Source organism: Rattus norvegicus, chromosome 4, assembly GCF_021556685.1.
Source record: "Rattus norvegicus strain SHRSP/BbbUtx chromosome 4, alternate assembly SHRSP_T2T, whole genome shotgun sequence".
NCBI lineage: Eukaryota > Metazoa > Chordata > Mammalia > Rodentia > Muridae > Rattus > Rattus norvegicus.
This window is the reverse complement of record NC_141537.1, coordinates 179,146,316-179,165,692: the sequence shown is the minus strand read 5'-3', so window position 1 is coordinate 179,165,692 and position 19,377 is coordinate 179,146,316. Positions and strand designations below refer to the sequence as shown.

Below are 19,377 nucleotides of genomic sequence, written 5' to 3'. Positions count from 1 at the left end.
CTGTATTGTAGATCTCAGGAAAATCCCTCCCCTTAAGGGCTATTTTAGAATCGTGTAACATTTTGTAACCTTTGTACACCAATATATTCATATCCTATCCTTGATCTTAGGTCCATTTCTTGCGCAGCCCATAAAAACGTTATTGTAGTTACTTAGCTGTGGGCCTGAGTAGCCTCCATTTTTGGAACTCTTAGAAACCGTTCTTTGGGGCTCTAACTTTAAAGCTCTCTTTTGTGGTTATTGGTAGCAGCTTGAACTTGAAATACATATGATGTGTGTAAGGGCTCATCCTAAAAATAAAACGAAAGAAGAAAAAAATCTTTCTAACCTGTCCAGGGTTAGATCCAGATGTTACCTATTCCAATATAACCCTGGACAAATCAACCGAGTGGAGGAGAGACACACTTTGATTACAAGCGGTGTCTGACGTACAGTGTATGATCACCGATACATTTTCAAGTCCTCAGGAGCATCAAGGCTGAGGGTATGGGAGATATTGCCTGACTTTGTAAAGATTTGCCAAACTATCTTCAGAGTGTTCATAAAACTTTCCTTCCTTCCTGCAGTCACTGAAGAGAGGTCCCTACTCTTTCACATCCCTCTCAACCTTCAGCTCTGTTGTTCTTAGGGATTCTGTGTGTTCGAATAGCTATGCATCCCGTTCTTGTAACTGCTTTACCTGTCAGTTCCCTGATGGCCCCCACGTCCACATCTCCTCATGTATTTATTTTACGTCTCTGCATCTTCGGGAGAAGTGTCCGTTCAGCGCTTTTGTACTTTACTGAGTCATTTTGATACAGATGAATTCCGAGAGATCTTTACATATTTTAGATACCAGTTTTGAATCAGAAATGTATTTGGCAAACGTTCTCCCAGTCCGTGGTTGGTGTTTTCGTTCTCAGCCTTTTCTTTTGCGGGAAGAAAAATTAACTCTAATGACTTTCCAGTTGTCACTCTCTTGTTCGTGGGGTTTGCGTCTGATTTGTTCGAGTAGTCATGGAGAGTCCGAGATATTTTTCTTGCATTGTCTTCTTCACTTTTGCAAGTTTGCATTGCGTACCTCAGATCTGGGAACGCTTTATTCTTTTAAAGGTTCTGCGTCCAATCCTTTAACTTCTGTGTCCTCACAGTGCGTCTAGGTATTCCAGCGCCATTTACCGAAAATGGCTCTTGTCTGCTGAATGCTTTTTCTCCTTTGCAAAGGTGACTGGATGAACATTTATTGGTGCCCTCTGAGCTCTGTCCCATCAAATCATCGCACGTCCCTTGCCTGGATATTAGTGCTGTCTTCATGAGTGCAGCTCTGCTTGACAAGAAGTCTTGTTTTGGGTCATATCGCTCTTCCAGGTTTTTCCTTTCTTTAGGATTTTATGGGTCAGTCTGAGTCTACTGACTTTCCCCACAAATCAGTTTGTCTATATCCAAGAAATATTGTTGATATGACTGTGAATGTGTTTTGCCTTTAGACTACATTATAAAGAAGCCATGGCTGTTCTCATCCACAAACAAACAAACAAACAAACAAACAAACAAAAACTCTTTCTCAGCTATTGAAAATGTGGCTCTTACACGGTTTCCACATACATAACTTAGATGTACTCCATTACATCTATGTTTGTGTACTGCCTTTTTAGGTGAAATTAAAAGACAAACAAGAATTATACCATCGCTAATTTCAAAATGTTACCTGCTGGCTGGTAATACGTAGAAATTATGTGTACTGTCCTCAGAACCCGTGGGTCCGGGTTCAGTTGTGGCAGGTTTTGTTGACTCTGTGAGATGATCTACATGGACAAGCATGTCATTCACAAACTGACAGTTTCATTTATTCCATCCCTCAATTCAGGTTTTATTATTTTCTTCCTTCTTACATGTCAAGGCTTCCAGTGGGATATTGATTAAGAGTAGGAGGAGAGGATATGGTACCATCGCTGTGTTCTTTATTGTAAGGGCCAGGGTTCTTGACCCACCATGACACAGGAAGTTTACTGTAGGCTTTCCTGGGTGATGCCATCAGTACCTACTATCTTCTTTGCTCTGGTTTTCTATGAATTTAGAATTTTACCTATTAACATAATACATACAGGGAGTGATCTTTATTACCTACTAATATAACGCACGCAATCACTAATCTTTACATTCCCAAAGAGATTTTCAGACATTGACCTACCGAGCAAGCTCGTGATAAATCCCACTGGGAACACTTCATAGTTCTTTTGATCTACATTGGGATTTGACTGGCTCAGACTTTCTTGGAGATGTTTACATTCAGGACCCTGGGTCAATTATTTCATACCTTTCTTCTGAATAATGTATGTCTCTGATTTTGATGCTGACTTCATAGAAGGAGTCGTAAAGTATTTCCCCTCACATGTTAATTTAAAATCACAGTGTTGGATATGTTCTGAATTCAAGGATAAGGAATAAGGGCCCCTGTGTTTGTTCTGTATATTCTATTCCAAAGAGATCTGGGGGTTCTCTTTGGATGGTACTGTTAAAAATTTTGAGTATGATGCCATTGCTCTGCTGTATTGGGTTGACCAAGAGGAGATGTATAAACTCTTAACTTGGAGGTAATGGCAGACCAAATCTAAACTCATTGAATGTTTCTCAGTTGGAAAGACAGCAGTAGGTGGTACCCACAAGTACTTGATGAAAGAATAACAAGGATGACAGTCACAGAAGGAAGGAAGCACAAGGAAAAATCATTATTGCCTATGAAGTTCTGAGGGTCGTTCTTAGTACATCTCCATCAGTAATGGACTTTAAAGAACACCTTCCTCTTAGAATGCATAAATGTTCAGGTAAAAAGGATTGTGTTATTAAATAAAATAAGATCAGAGAGAATGTATACTGAACAAGGCAAGAATCGGAAAATCGGAGTGTGGGCAAGAGAGGCAGCTCGGCTGGGGAGAGCACTTGCTCTTGTTGTGCAAACTTGATAGCCTACCACTTCTTCCTTCAAGTCAGGGATGGACACAATGCCATTATGCAATGCCTGTAATCCCATGTATGCCCTGTATGGGACAGGGAAAAGAGGATTCCAGTAGTGTAGTGGGTTACCAGCCTAGCTTGTATCTCAAAGGAATTGGGACAGAGTATGAGAGTGTCTTCTTTTGGCCTCTGTGCATGTGCACACATGCAAGCCTGTTTCTCTCTCATACACACACATGTGCTACATTCATGCATACACACATATGCATACAGAATAGCATACATATACATAGACCTTCATCTCCTCTCTTGAGTTTCAGAAACAATCTCTGAATGACAGAGCACGAACAACCTTACACCCACATATTCAAGGTATGCAGAGTCTGCTCTGAATATCTAAAATCATAGACCTACTCATACTAATAATTTTCCCTGGTAACAATATATATGCATTTTAAAATACTTCATGTGTTGCTTTAAGACATGGTCTCATACTGTAGCCTATGTTTGCTCAGGACTCAGTATGTAGCCTAGGCTGGCCTCAAATTCCTGACGATACTCCTGCCTCTGTACCCTGACTGCTGGGATCACAGATATGAGACTCTATGTTTCTTTCAAGAATGAGTATTTAGTGACCAAAACAATTCACGGACCTATAAAGAAGTAATTTATATCAGAGTAAAAAAAAGCCATGTTCTTATTCAGAAAGAAAAATAATAAATTTCAAAGAGAAAGGCATGCAGAATTTTATCTTAGGGGATGGGAGGTTTTGAAGTAACTGGAAGCTCTGTTGGCCTTCAAGACATCACTGATCAAAGGGTATTGGGTAGTCCTGAGACCAGCCACTCAAACCTGCCTTCCCATTGATGTACAGGGACTATGGTGGCAGGCAGAGTATGTACATCTGAGCTGAGGCTCTCTTATTACCTGGCATCCAAAAGATAAAATTTTCAGTAATCAGTCTGAAGGGGAAAATGTAAAACGTGCTGGTGGGAAAACCATCAACAAGCCCATGATGCAGCTCCATGGAGAGAGAAGCTGTGGGAAGGCACGGGAGGCAGAGAGGGGACGGAGTTAAGTGCTAAGTGCACAGACAGATACCACAGAATGGATCCTTCTCTCTCCTCTGGATCTTTGTCCATTGTTTCTCAAAGGGCACTAAAATGAGCAGCAGGTTGTGATGAAAATTTCATTCAGCCCAGTGAAATCATTATGAGTGGCCGCGTTCACATCTTGGCTTCCTCTTGTGTGGTGGGGGCGGGGAAACAGATCTCACTAGAAAGACCACATTATTTCCAGCCTCGCCTGGCCAACAGCAAGCCAACAGGGACAGGGAAGCCAGGAGAGGAGGCTAGGCCATCCGAAGGGAGGCCAAGAAGGTGAGCCTGTCTGTCAGGGATTAGAGGAACATGCATATGGAGGAAACAACGCCTCTTCTTTAGCTAAGCCTGAGCTTCTGAGCGATGAGTTAAGGTATCTTCAAACACATTTTAGGAGAAAAACCTTACACTTTGCTGCTTGTGTTTTTAGTTTCTCAGAATTTTGGGCCTTCATTATTAAAAAGGCTCTGCTCCTACTTATCCTTAATGTCCATTCCTTTCAAAATTATTAATTAATTATTATATATGTTAATTAATTAATGCATCCATGCATGGGCACACACAAGTCTGTATGGTGATGGGAAGACAGTTTGCCAGAATCAATTCTTTTAGTCAACAGTGTAGGTTCTGGGGATTAGACTCAGGTCATCAGGCTTCGAACCTGGTGCCTTTCCCCACTGAGCCCTCTTGCTGTCCATTACTGTTCATTCTTACTGTGATGTGTGCTCTGAAATTCATAGAGACCCACATATATTATGTCAGCCTTTCTATTGTGGTTGTGTTAGATTTGGTAGTAAGTTTGTCGAATTAGCCAGCCCTTCTTAGGCATGGCAACTGAAGACAGGCAAGACCTCTCCCATGACCTCAGTCACTAGATTCCTTTCCTCTCCATTTTCAGATGAGAACTATGATGATTAGAGACATTCTAGGGTCGTTCTCAAAGCTGGTGTTGCCATTGCTCCAGCGTCCACAGCCTCATGTGAAGCTTGCTAAGTTTGCACAGTCGTGCATTAACTCCTCTACTTCCCCTCAGTGGCTCCTTGGCCCTCTGAAATATTAAAAGGAGAAGTGATAATTGCTAGTTTCTGCTTAATGTCACTCCTTAAGTAACCTAAATGTTACTCCTTAAGTAACTTAAGTGTTAACTCCTTAAGTAACCTAAATGTCACTCCTTAAGTAACCTAAATGTTACTCCTTAAGTAACCTAAATGTTACTCCTTAAGTAACTTAAGTATTAACTCCTTAAGTAACCTAAATGTTACTCCTTAAATAACTTAAGTGTTAACTCCTTAAGTAACCTAAATGTCACTCCTTAAGTAACCTAAATGTCACTCCTTAAGTAACCTAAATGTTACTCCTTAAGTAACTTAAGTGTTAACTCCTTAATTAACCTAAATGTTACTCCTTAAGTAACTTAAGTGTTAACTCCTTAAGTAACCTAAATGTTACTCCTTAAGTAACCTAAATGTTACTCTTTAAGTGATCAGATTTCCAGAAACTGTTTAAGGGCATTACCCATTGTAGACTAATTGCCATTATAAAAAGGAGGAAAAACAAGAAAACCTTGAGAATTTAATAAAAATCATTGTCAAAAAAATGTCTGAGAGCAAAATAACTGTGGAGTGGTAGAGCTTCAGATGAAGCAGTAAAGCAAACATGTTTATGTTAGCTCTCTATGTCATAGAGTTTGCTCGGGTCTCCCAGAAAGCAGGAGTTAGAGTCATCTTCACCCTTGTTCCAGTGACATGCTGTGTTACGGGCTGTTTATTTAACTTTATTCCAATACTCACTGGAGTTCCGATAACCATACTAAATATTCAAATGCTCTGTGGAAAGTATGCTTAACTCCCTTCACTAGCATTGCCACACTGGTAAGTGAGAGGAGGGATCTTCTCCTTCTCACACTCCGCAAGTTCCTCAGGTGATCCTCACAGAGCTCTGCAGTTCAGATGGCAGATTTGAACTGGTTTGTCTGGTAAAGGCATGCGAAGCCTGATCAACTGAGTTCCATTGCTGGGACCCAAATGGTGGAAAGAGAGAACACTACCTGCAAAATGCCCTTTGACCTACACACACACACACACACACTCACACACACACACACACACTCACACACACAAACACACTCACACTCACACTTACATATACACACATACACACACATACACATACACTCACACATACACACACATCTACACACACACTCACACACTCACACACACATACACAGACATCAGGATTTCACTGTGTCCTCTTCTCGTACACACTAAATCAATAAATGTAAAACATCATTTAAACACCAAAGTTAATAATATTCTTACTTTAAAAAATCTTGGTAAATTGACTCTGCTCTTTGTGTATGGAGGACCCTAAATTAGAACAGAGAACTGTCTTTCACACACTTCTTGACAATGAACAGAGAAACATGCTACCCCACATCACCAATCCACTTCCTGATGCAACTTTCCTCTACCCTCCAGTCATACATCTGTCTAATGAGCATGCATTCTCTCTGCCCTTTGTCCCTCAGTACTACTTTACTTAAACAAATCTGTGTGTATGCCTGTGAGTTCTTGTGAATGGGCAATGCATTTGCCATTCTGAGGCAAAGGCTACCTCAGGTGGCAGCCTTTACCTTATTGATACTGGGTCCCTTATTGCCTCTCTCACATACACCAGGCTAGCTTAGCTGGCTTTTAAGCTTTGAGGATTGCCCCGCTCCACCACATTGAGGCAGGGGTTGCAGACCTGGCCTTACTTGGGTTCCTTGGATCTAAACTCAATGGTTCAAGCTTACCCGGCAAGTGCTTTATCAACCGAGCTGCATCCCTGACCCACTGCTGTGTCCTTCTCTGGCTTTAATACCACTCTCATTCTTAATTACCTCATAGATTTTCCTTCTCTCTCTCTCTTTTTTTATAATTTTTTTCGCTAGTTTACAAAATAATGGATCTCATTCTAACAATTTCATATATGAATGTCATTATACTTAGTTCTTTAAAAATTCTAATTACCAGAATTTATTTGCTTATTTATTTATTTATTTATTTATTTATTTATTTATTTATTTAGTGTGTGTGTGTGTGTGATATGTCTGTGTGTGTGTGTGTGTTGTCTAGTTTCTGAACCATTCAGTGGATACTTTACAAATATTTAGTGATATGGCACGATGTGATTCTATCTACTTTCACTCTTGAATCTGTCAACTCTCTGTACGAATGAGAGTTCACCTAACACTGAGCGCTGATGCCGTAACTTCACTGGGGAAGTGTGGTCCCGATTTGTCCTCATTTATTATCATGGCTGCGCTAATGTGCTGTCTGCCCTTCACCGCAGCACTGACTGCACCACTGTCTTGGGTGACTGAGGAGAAGCGATGAGGTAACGGTGAACGCAGGACTTTGTAAATTGTTGTCTGCTAGGAAAGGCACCAGTTATCAATGCTGTCACATCTAGGCTCATTAAGGAATCTCACGCCTCGGGTACACTGGCAACCTGCTTTACAGTGTTCCTTTCCCAGGATCCCTCGGGGGAGAAAGTTAGGACATCTAGTATCAATAATACCAACAGCAAATGAGAAGCTAACAAACCCATAAACAGGCCATGGCTAAGATATTATTTATTTATATGTTCACCCAAATAAATATGAGGTCAGCCTGTGTCTTATGTCAAGAATGACTATACGATGACAAAGACAGTTTCTCCAAATTAATAATGGGGCAAGTCATAAATTGTGACCCGCATAAAAGTAGGAGGGGACCCTGTGATGTCCCATCTATGTGTTTCTTTTATTCCCACTGTAAGGGGAATATGTACTAAAAATAAATATCAGAACCCAAAAGTTCACAGCTGTCTCAATTTTTACCATCCTCTTATATTCATGTATATAATATGTTTTTGTAAGATTTTTCCAAACTTTTTGTGTGCATGCACATGCCTGTGTGTGTGTATGTGTGTGTGTATGTATGTGTGTGCGTGCGTGCGTATGTGTGTGTATGTATGTGTGTGTATGTGTGTGTATGTGTGTGTGGAAGTATGTATGTGTGTATGTATGTGAGTGTGTGTGCATGTGTGTATGTGTATGTGTGTGTATATGTGTGTGTGTGTGTGTGTGTGTGTGTGTGTACACTGTGTATTTCTCTCTCAGGTTGCCATATGCCTACTCTTATTTACTGTCTGCATCTCTTCCTGTTCTTCCCCCTTGACTGAGACTCCCAAGAACTGTCTTGCATCCGTGAGCATACTCATTGTGCATAGGAAGACACCAGGTGTGACATTTTTTGCTTGTGGCACTGATGCACACAACTGAGAGATTCGTGCCCTGCCCCAATTCCCCAGACAATCTTTGCTCCTGACTTTAGGAGGCCCAAGGAATATGGAATTTTTCTCCCAGACCTACTGTGTTACTCTGTGGAAAGCAGTTCCTCGTGCTTCTGCATGGGATTTACAGACAATTCTCCTCTTGTGAGAACCACTGAAGTCACTTGGAAAAGTCTAGGTCATGAAAGTCCTCACCACATCTCTGGCCTCTACCCCAAGAATCACCACCCTCAGACCACCGGAGTGGAGACAGGCAAGTTTTCGTTCTCTCTGTCTCCATGAGGCACAGGGCTGTGGTTGAGACAGGAACAAAACTCACCACTAACAGGACTGGCTTGGACATTATTTTTTCTCCATTTGTTGTTGTTGTTGTTTTTGGGTACTTTTGTTTGTTTGTTTGTTCTTTAACTGAAATGGATATACGGAGAGTTGTCAAACTGGCCTTTTCCAAGATTTGGAAATGTATATGGACTTTACGTACGATGCATCTTTTACAAATTTGTACCTGCCTTGAGCCCGATCCACTGTGCCTGATGGCACCTCCCACAGAATGTGTGGAATTTTCCAGAAAAAAAAAAAAAGCGTGTGTCAGTCAGTGTCCCTTCGATTCGCAATGCAAACCTATTGGTGTGTGTGGCCATACATCATCAAATGGACGCAAAGCCCTCTTGCCCTAGGTTACTGTTCACCTTAAGAGTTGCTGACGTAGGCATGGCGTGCAGCTCAGTTCTCTCGGCAGAACTCTCCGGTATCAAACACAGCCGTTCTGAAAAGGTAGACCTGAGTGTGTGGTACTGGGCCCTGTGGCCGTGGCCAGAGGCACTAAATGTGCAGCATCTGTGTAGAGAAACAGAAGTGCCCCTTCTTAGCACTCCTCAGTCCGCTTCAGAGCTTCCCTTTGCAAATCGGATCAAGTTTTACTGGAGGAGTCGAGACAGGGACGCAGAATCAATCTCAACTCCAGCAGCTTCCTCAGTGTGCTTATCATGGGGGAAGACATTAAAGATCTGTGATCTCGAATCGAAGACTCCCACAGCACCCCACCCCCACCCCCCACCCCACCCCCACCCCCATGCAGAGAACCGGCTCTCTGAAACTCACTCTTGTTTTTAACACCTTATTCCTCGGGAAAGCCTAAAGACACTTTAATTGGTGGAGGTTCGAGGTGCGTTTGTCTCCTTGCTCACTGTCCCCTTGACAAAGCACATCCTGAAGAGCCTTTGTGAGTGCTGTTCCCATAGAGGACAAACAAGGGGACTTTTCAATGGATCTCTTTAAAGTTTTGTTCCCCACACTCCAGCTGCTGTCAGGGGCTACGCCTCGCGCTCTGTGGCTCTGTGTTCAACTGTGCTGCCTGTCCCTCGGAAATGTTCCTCTTCTGGTTGAGCAAGCCAGGCTCTAACCCAGCGGCGCCCCTTCTCAGAGGCACCCCGATATGGAAATTGACACTCACGAAATGCCGACAGAGGAGAGGGCTGGTGCCCCCCCCCCCCCCCAGGTGGAGGCAAGACGGTGTTCTCTCATGCTGAAGAGGCCACTTTCTCAGGAAGGAGAGTTTGAACGTTAGCGCACGGCTGTTTTTTTGAGCCTTGAAGTGAGTCTTGTCCACTCCCACGTTTTGTCAAGTGCTACCCAGCGAGGCGGTTCAGCCCGATCTGTCTGAGTTCATGGAGTGTTATTAGAAAAATTATTTGTATTTTTATGACGTTCAGGTTTGGATCGCGAGGGCTCAGGGATTGTTTATGGAAAAATCCACTTTATGCAGTGAGGCCTTGAACTGCAATCCAGGGTTGTGGGTGTAGAAACTGTGTGAGTGGCATGGCTTCTATCCTATGGTCAATAGAACTTGCATTCTGGCTTATAAAATGTAGCCATTTTTAGGAGTTTATTTAATGACCCATATCCTCTGTACAGTCAGGCTAGTATTGTGCTGTTAGATATATGCATCTTTAAATAAAAGGACAAGGACTTTCACTATAAAGATTTCTACTTAAACGTGTGTGTGTGTGTGTGTGTGTGTGTGTGTGTGTGTCTCCTGAGGGGATAGCATAGGCCAGACCCTATATTTTTCCTACACGAGGAATTCTAATTTTTCTCAGATAGCTAGTATACCTGTTCTCCCTGTGCTCAACTAAATCCGTCAGTCTCGGACCTTCAGATTCAAAGCAAAGACCTCTCAGAAGGAGACCTGCTGACCCTGGCTGCATATTTATAAGTAATCACAAGGGGAACGCAGCAGCTCTTCCTGCCGATCATGTGCTATGGCTTTTGGGGATATCATTTATTAAAGAGTGAAGAGCCCAGCCACCTGTTTCTGAGGCCTCCCTTCCCTCACAAGGAAGGTCCCAGGCCGAGCTGAACGGTATCACTCTAATCTGGGCAGCCCTTCCAAGCGTCGCTCTGAAGTCGACTCCAGCCTGGCTGAGGAGTTAGCGTGTTTGCGTGCCCGTGTGTGTTTTTCACTCTCTTACCCCTGAGGCACTTGTCACAACCATGCATATTAAAATTAATCAGACCTCCCAAGCCCGCGTGGCTGTGTGTTTAACACGGAGAAGTGGAGATCAAGCATTTGCCCTAATTAAATAGGCCTGCTTAGCTTTGTTCTAGTGGATGCTTGGTCTTTTTTTCTAATAGGACTCTCTCATGAAGAAGGCACGGACAGCTCTGGAGGCAGTGGAGAGCGCCACTCAGAACCGCCTCTGCCACCTGCTCCCAGAGTCCTGAGACCTCAAGGACTCCCCCAAGCACCCTGTGTGCTGCCCTTCATGTTAAGGAGAAATATGGCCAGCAACATGAGGGAACAAAGAGGCTAGGGCCAAGTAGAAGGAGCATACGACCTGGACACTTAGCTTGGATTAAGATGGCCCATGCCACTGTTGTGCTTGGAGGCCAGCTTGCACGATGTACTCCAGAGTTTGGACCACAAACTTTGGAAGCCAAGGGGGAGAGCCTCATTGGAATGTAGCACGGTGGCCCTTGCTCCTGTTCTGAATCTGAAAGGCAGCTAATTCACCCAGCTCTCTTACTTCTTTCCCAAGTCCAAGGAGATATTCCTAGATATAGCAATGACGGCGTTGCTGTAGCCTAGCTTGTGTCCACACTGACTGTCTCTAGACCACCCATTCCCATTTGTGTTAGATGTTCTCCTTAGCATGGAGAGGAGTTGAACAAGTCATTCAGAAACAGACGTTTATATAGTGTCAGGCTGGAGTCACTGAGAAAAGCCCAGACATTTAGAACACAGCCATTCTCCTCATTGTGGCTTTAGTGCAATGTCTCGGTTTGCGTGTTTTACTCCCCATTTGGGTGTATTGTTGGGGACATTTTGTGCTTTAGATAATACGTGCAGAAAAAGCTTAAAGCATCTGAACTTCATGTTAATTATCTGCATGCATATGCGACATAAACCAGTGCAGTCAGCACTGAAACCTTTTGAGGAACAATGAATCAAACAGCTCCAGGTTAAATGGCCTGGGGCTGTAGCAAATTGCCTGAAGGTTACTCTAGAACATAATTCATGTCTTCCTTAGTGGATACAAAGGGTCACATAATTAAAGACAAAGAAACACCCTAACTACTGCCTTCCAACAACCCCCACTCCTGCTTCCCCCATTGAGTGGTGACATGTCGGGACTGTGTAACCATACCCATAGCTTATCTTTCCTGTGGGTTATGACGTGTGTGTGTGTGTGTGTGTGTGTGTGTGTGTGTGTGTGTTGGGTGGGAGGGCTGTCTACACCGTGTCCAGCAACCGACAACAGTGTGGGTACCTGCAGGCTCCTCTCCTCCCCCTCCTCTCTCTGTGGTTATTTGTCAACACAATATAGACCCTCCCATATGGGTGTGTAGGAAGTAGAAAGAAAAACCAAGGCCCTGAGCAAGTACATACATTTTCCATTATTTCTTTTGTTTGGCATGTTTACTGTGTTCTATTCTTGGTCAATAGAAGTTGTCTGACGGTTATGAGGAGGGGTGAACGAACTTTTCTTGAACTTTCTCCTTCTGTTTTGTCTTTGTGGAGTAAGTTGCCATGTATGGTTTTTCTGTTCAGTGCCCTGTCTGTCTGTGTAAACTCTCTGAGACGTCCCCTGCTACCAGCGCAACAAATGCAGGGGACTTCCAAAGCCATTGCATCTCCCATCTTCTTGGTTTGAAGTGGACAGTTAAGATAGTACGACTCCAAATAAAACTTGAAAATGTTGCTATCAGAAGTGATGAGCAAGATAGTACACAAATGACGTTTTCCTGTCCCCTTCTGAGTAGCTTGGGTTGGCAGTGGATTTCTGTACACATGACTGATAGGGAACCTGGACTCCACTCGTGTTCGAGTGTTCTCCCACACACTAATATGTCAGCAGGGTTGACCTCCATGCAAGACGGAATCGTATAAGAAGTCTGTGGCTGGGAAAGTGTGGCAGTATTGGGCTGTCATTTACCGTATGTAGCAGGACGGCGCTCTTACACTGGACTGGTACTGTCTGTGCTATTAGGTAATTAGGTATTATAGATGAGTTGAAGCCGCGTCAATGATATTTCCTTGAGAACTTACACTGTCTTGTAAAGATTTGCCTGAAAGATTCTTCTTTATTCATTTTTGCCACCATGTGTGAAAGGAAGGTGTTCTGCCCCTGTGCTATGGCTCGCAGGCCTCAGATGGTTTCATTTGCCCTTAGCTATGGGGAAGACTTGAAGCCGAATACCCTGGTAGTGACCCATTACGCACTTCTTCCCCCCGGAATTTTCATTTTTTTCAGAGGATTTGTTTGGTTCCACCGTCCCATCTTACCTGTCTCGTTTCTCCAACTTCTCAAGGTTCCACGTCTCAGCAGAGAAGTGCGTCTAACACTTCTCTAACAGGGAGTTTGGGTGTGCATCTTAGGACATGTGTTGGAGCAGAAGGAAGGTTTACAAAGATGAGGTCAGATCTCAGCATTAATAGGACAGCTATCTACATCATAGGAAGGAGAGAAGCACCCAGTCCCTAGTCATTATGGTAGGGCATGACCTTGTCCACACTTGTTGACTCCACATTGCCTGACTTGCTGTCCTTATTCTGCACCACCATTGAGCCCGGTGTCACCAATGGTCCACGTCTTAGCTCCTGGTAGTTCTTCAGAATGATTAGGGATGCACAACTCAAGTGAGGAGCCAATAAAACAAAACAAACAAATAAACAAACAACAATAACAACAACACAAAAACCCTGCCTTTTAGCCCAATTCTTCAAAAAAATCCAACTCTGTTAAATTATAAAGGGCACTATACACTGTGTTTTTGGAAGGTGTCTGTGATTCTAAGCAGTGAGCCGTGCTGTCTGTTTGATATTATGGGAGACTCAAAATTCCGGACATGTTCTTCTCTCCTTCACTCTATATGGTTTTATGTAATTATTTATTCTTAGGAGAAATGATTTGGCCTACCCAGATCTACACATTATTATTGTTCATATTATTATTATTATGCATATGTAAATATACAAACAAATATAGATATAAAATACTAATATATATGTAAAATAAATATATTCAGCATATACATATAATAAAAATATGAAGCATGTATAAACATATATGTGAAACAATAAAGTGATAATAATAATAATTAATAATAGTTACTTTAGATTTTAGGACAACCTATATTATGCTGAATTTCTTTTTTATTACACTTATTTATTTTTCAGGGTAGGGGGAATAGTGCAGTATATATGTGAGGTCACAGGGTTATTGAAAGGAGGTGATTCTCTCCTTCCACTACATGGGTCCCAGAGACTGAGCTTGGGTTATCAATTTAGGGGCAATTGTCCTACCTTGCTTAGCCATCTTGCCAGCCCCCTCCTGATGAATCTCTGCAACCTTTGCCTACAGGGAGTTTTGCTGAAGCAAGTGTACAGAACAGGAATTCGCATTTACATTCTGTATTTTAATTTTTCCATTATTTTATCATTTTGCCATCCTGTGTATATTTTTTTGTGAAGCCCAATGTAGAATCTATATTTCTTTTTCTGTGGCCTTAACCTTAATTCTTGGGCCCCTTACTTACACACACCTTCATCTCGATATCAAGTGTGTATTAGGCTCCTGATACATGTTGATTATTTTTTGGGTTAATGAGGAGACAGATTGAAAGGCGTAGCCCCATTCTCAACCTGATTATGACACTGCAGAAAAGAGACCAAGAATTTCAGATCCTAGGGAAAAGTTTGGCAACGAGGCAGCATGGGGGCTTGAAGGTGAAGTGCTTATACCTATACCCTACCATATATATATATATATATATATATATATATATATATATATATATATATATATATATATATATATTCCCTACCACATACTCAATGTTCGGCCTCATTGCTTCTGTGGTGACTGTAAAACGCCAGTGGACATTCTCTGTTCTGTCTTGGAGGTGGTGTGGCTCCTATGATTACTTTAGCCAGTTCTTCTCAGATGGTTGAGCAAAAGTGACTGCGGCATCTACTGGGCCCATCTCTCCCTAATGTGGCTTCTTCTGAAGTGCTTCCATCCCATCTCATTTCTGCTCCTCACCAGCTGCCTGAAGGATATTTGCACCTGAAAGGAAAAAAGAAAATTTTCCTTTGGTGCATCAGCAAATTATCCAGAGGTGTAACATTTTGTTTTTCTTTATTCGCTCATGTTTTGCTTTTACTCATTATGATTATAAAAGATAGCATGTGTTATCATTGAACTTTTGCTTAATCCTATCTATTTGGAAGGTTAAAACAGATTATGATCATAATGGCAATATGTAATACCTAAACCAAGGCTTATTTGGGGACTAAAAGAATAATCATAGATTCCTTTGAATCATTTTTTGACCTCATAATACAATATTAAAAAATAACTATGAGGGGTTGGGGATTTAGCTCAGTGTAGAGCGCTTGCCTAGCAAGCGCAAGGCCCTGGGTTCTGTCCCCAGCTCCGAAAAAAAAAATAACTATGAGTATAGAGCCATAATTTAAATTTTCTACTCTGTAACTATAACCTCAACTTTAAGAAATAGTTAATTCTGACATACATACAGAGAGAACAAATGATACAGTTGTTCTAGCATGCTCAGATCTCATGCTGACATCAGTGCATAGTCTGTTTGTGTACATAGTTTGCTTGAGATAAGGTCATGGGAGAGCAGGATGAAGGATTTAGCAGTCACATTATTCAACAGTCTCCTCTGGAATCAGCAGTGTGAGACTCAGTGAGGATGGGATGAGGTACTTGTGCAAGCCTATACAGTTTATTTCCAAGAGCTTTAATAAAGTGTGTATGGTTCACCTGAAGCTGCAATGAACTCACTTCCTGTCTGTCTCCAACCTTGTGAGCTCACTTCCTGTCTGTCTGGAGTCTGGTGAGCTCACTTCCTGTCTAACTCTCTTAATCTGTAGCTTTATTTCTCATATTCGAGTACTACCTCTGACCCTCTGAACAACCCTGTTCCAACAAGTTTCCACTTCCATCTCATCCCTCAGCTACCATGCTTTCTTTTTATGTATATAAGTTGTTAACTTACAGTGATTTTCCTTCAACTTATAACTTGCTGATAACTGTTGATCCCTGACATTTAATTGATATTTCAATCCTACCAGCAACCTTTTAATCCTCTGTCCTTCTTTCTTAAAAAGTCTGTCTTTTCTCTCTGTTACATTTTGACCTTTTAGAGCATGGTTATTACATAGGGTCATAGCCCAGTGAAGGCTATGAGCAGAGAATAGGTTTTAGGTCTTCTATTTTTGATTCTTGAAAAATCAAAAGACTATTTTGTGATACGTAAATAACCCGTTGTAATCACATTATGTCTATAACCTGTTGCAGTTACATTGTGTCTATAACCCGTTGTAGACACATTGTGTCTATAACTTGTCATAGTCACATTGTGTCTATAACCTGTTGTAGTCACATTGTGTCTATAAAGTTTCACTGGTCCCTTGTCATGCTCCTTTTTCTCTACATGTTTCACCAGGCTGATGAAGTTGAAGAGTATAGTCTCAACTGCCTAAATATTTGCTGTCTTGCTCTCTGAACTGCATGTCCTCTGAGTAGGACATGTAGGTCTCGTCTAACACAGCAACTCTGGATGGAACAACTTAATTAAATAGCAGGCAGCACCTTTTCTGTCCTAACTCAAGGCTGTCCACCCAGGGGCTCTTGGTAGTAGTCCTAATAGTTGTCCCATGGATAAAATGTCAAGGTTTAAGGCTTGTGTTTCCTTAGGGTGAGTGTTTCATTTTCCTTTATTTGAAAATAAAACAATAGCAATTGATAGTTTTCAAACTACTGTCAGATGGTTTTTCATGGGGACAGGTAAAGAAATTTTCTTTCACACCACAGACAGAGTCAAGTTGGAACTTAATGGCTAAGCGCTGAGTTTGAGGGGACTGAGAGGAACACAGGTGAAGGGTCACATGCAGAGCATTATTGAAAAGCCACACTCTGGTTCCATGACTGAGAGTCATCTTTACCCTGCCTGTATCCTGTAGCACCCTTCCTAGTGCATGTGAGCCCCAGGTTGGCCACGTACATTGCAGATAGCATGACTTTGCTCCCTTCCTTTCTATGGCAGCAGCAACAGAAGGTCGCCACTGCACTTAGATGACTAGGTTCATGGCTGATCCAAATTAAATAGCCTCATTACTCAAGGCCTTTCCTGTCATTAAATTCTGGATGACACAGCATCTTAAGTCAACAAATACACACACACACACACACACACACACACACATTTAGGGGAGGAAGGAAGGGAGGAAGAGAAGGAGAATTAGTTAGGCAAGGCGATGCTTCTTATAATCCCTACACTTTGGAGCAAAGGCAGAAAGTTTGCTAATTCTAGCCTAGGGTTTGTGTCAACTTTGATGAAATAAACTCAAGAAAGAGCTTCAAGTAAAGCACCATTTCAGTCTTCCTACTCTAGGCGTTGGGGTCCCACTGGGTTGTACATCGTTTCCCCTGACTTTCTCCTGACATCTCTCTATGCCCACAGGGGCATCTCTGCTAGAGGAGGAAGCTAGTCTTTCCTGTCACTGCTCCCAGGCTTACCTTGAGTTCTTTCCCTGCATCCGCTGAGCACCTGCACATACACGAAAGAAGTAGTCCAGTATGGTGAGATACCATCCATGTAAACTACTTTTTCATCCCAGAGGCCTGCGCATAAGAGACAAGTGAGTGTTGTTTGTCTGCCACGTGCTTTTTCCTGGTGTTTTTCACTCAGCGCATACTTGACAAGGACCTGTGTCTCTGTTCAGAGTTTTGAATGCTGAAAGGCATCTGCAATTGTTCTTTTAACTTACTAAAACATAAATTTTAATATACTTTTTACTCTTATTTAGTTTTTTTAAAACTCCATTTGAAGAGACATTATTGCTTACATACCAGGATTCACCTTGTTGTTTTAAAGAAAAAGAATTGTCCATATTTTTCAGCCCAATTCAATGTCAAAGACTTCTCCCTATGTCATATATATATATATACATATATATACATATATATATCATCAATGATAATTTAACAAGTATCTTTCAAGTTATAATGTGTAAGAGGATTGTTTTGCTCTAGCTATAGACTGAACTATGTCTTAATTCAGAAATTACTGATACCCCGAGGAAAAATCATCAATACTTCTCTACATAGCAAAATGATAAAAGGATGTAAATGGCAGCTGAAGGCATGTGGCTTGCATCTGAAGCCATGAACAAAGCACCCTTTGCTGGCTGAGGTGGGTTGCATCCGCAGAGAAAACTGTAGCTGACATGCTCTCACCGAATGCCTTCTGTCTGTTTCTTCTCTTTCTATTTCCTGAAACCGGCCAACACTGTGTACGTGTGGTCCTTTGGGCCTGTGGTTTGCTGGGAGAATAGTGGACTGAGGAGCCCACACCCTTCCTCTCCCAGTCTTCTCCGGCCGTCCCTGAGTTCTCCGGAGCTAAGACAGATGGCTGCTGGTTGAGTTGTGTGCGTGGGAGAAGGGACTTCCACATGTGATTCTTACCATTTGGCAGTAATTAGTTTGTTGTATAAATTAACATTAACTGAACCATTCTTGAGGAATTGTTTGTAATTATCTTCTTTGAGCCTCTGAGCTGTGTAAAGAAATGAAAAGAGGCGAAGAGACCACTTCTTATTTGATAAAAGTCGAAGGGTCTATCATTAGACAGAATAGAATAACAATTATTATTGTATGCCTAATAGACTGAAAACTTTGAAAGACTCATGAAACGGAAACACCCAAAGATTTTTTTTTCCTAGAACTAAATGGTTGGGAAATACAGTTCTCTTTTCTGAGACTGTGTGATACGTTTGTGGTTGTTAATCCAAAACTGTATTAAAGAGAAATAAGAAGTGGGGTTTGAGAAATGTTTCTTCCTTCAGCAATAACTCTGTTGAGTTCTCACCAGGCCCCTTGACTGCCCTGCCTCTCTCTTTTTTCTCTTTCTTGATTTAGAGCCTTTAAGGCAAAGCATTTTAGTGCAGATTTGTGTATAATGCATCTCCAGTCACCTTCTTAGGCAAAGTTAACCATCAGAAAACGGAAGTTGGAGAATTGAAGCTTGAACCTCTGAATGGGGTTTAAATGGTTGCTCTTTATGCTAGCCAACCTCCCTTCTGTTACAGAGAGGGGACCTCAGATGAGCATAGAGCCTGTTCTTTGGCCGTCTGTTGTGATTTGGTTATGAGTTTGCACAGATATTCCTAGGCTTGATTTTTTTTTGTCTCCTTCTGTAAAGAGATCTAATAATTAGAACTGATTGTCTTTTAGAGTATCAATGCTTCTCTCTAGAGAAAAAAAAATCCCCATCTGTGTTTTCTCTTTTCAAATTTCTATCAGAAATTGTCTCGAAGAACCAGTTCTTATTAGGCGTTTTGATGCAAGTTGGTTAACCTGTGTCTTGGCGATTTTACTGCCCCTGACACAGTTGTCACTTAATGGTGGCAGGAAAGTTTACTGGTCATCGTCACATCCAGAGTTTCTTGAGACCCGCATGCTGAGGCACTAGTGGGCCACATGTTTGTGGACAG

At 41.9% G+C, this 19,377-nt stretch overlaps 1 protein-coding gene across 47 annotated transcripts in view; it reads left to right on the top strand.

Annotated features, from left to right (window-relative positions):
- The window catches only part of Sox5 (SRY-box transcription factor 5), a 955,418-nt gene that overhangs the window by 671,120 nt on the left and 264,921 nt on the right, over window positions 1-19,377 (top strand).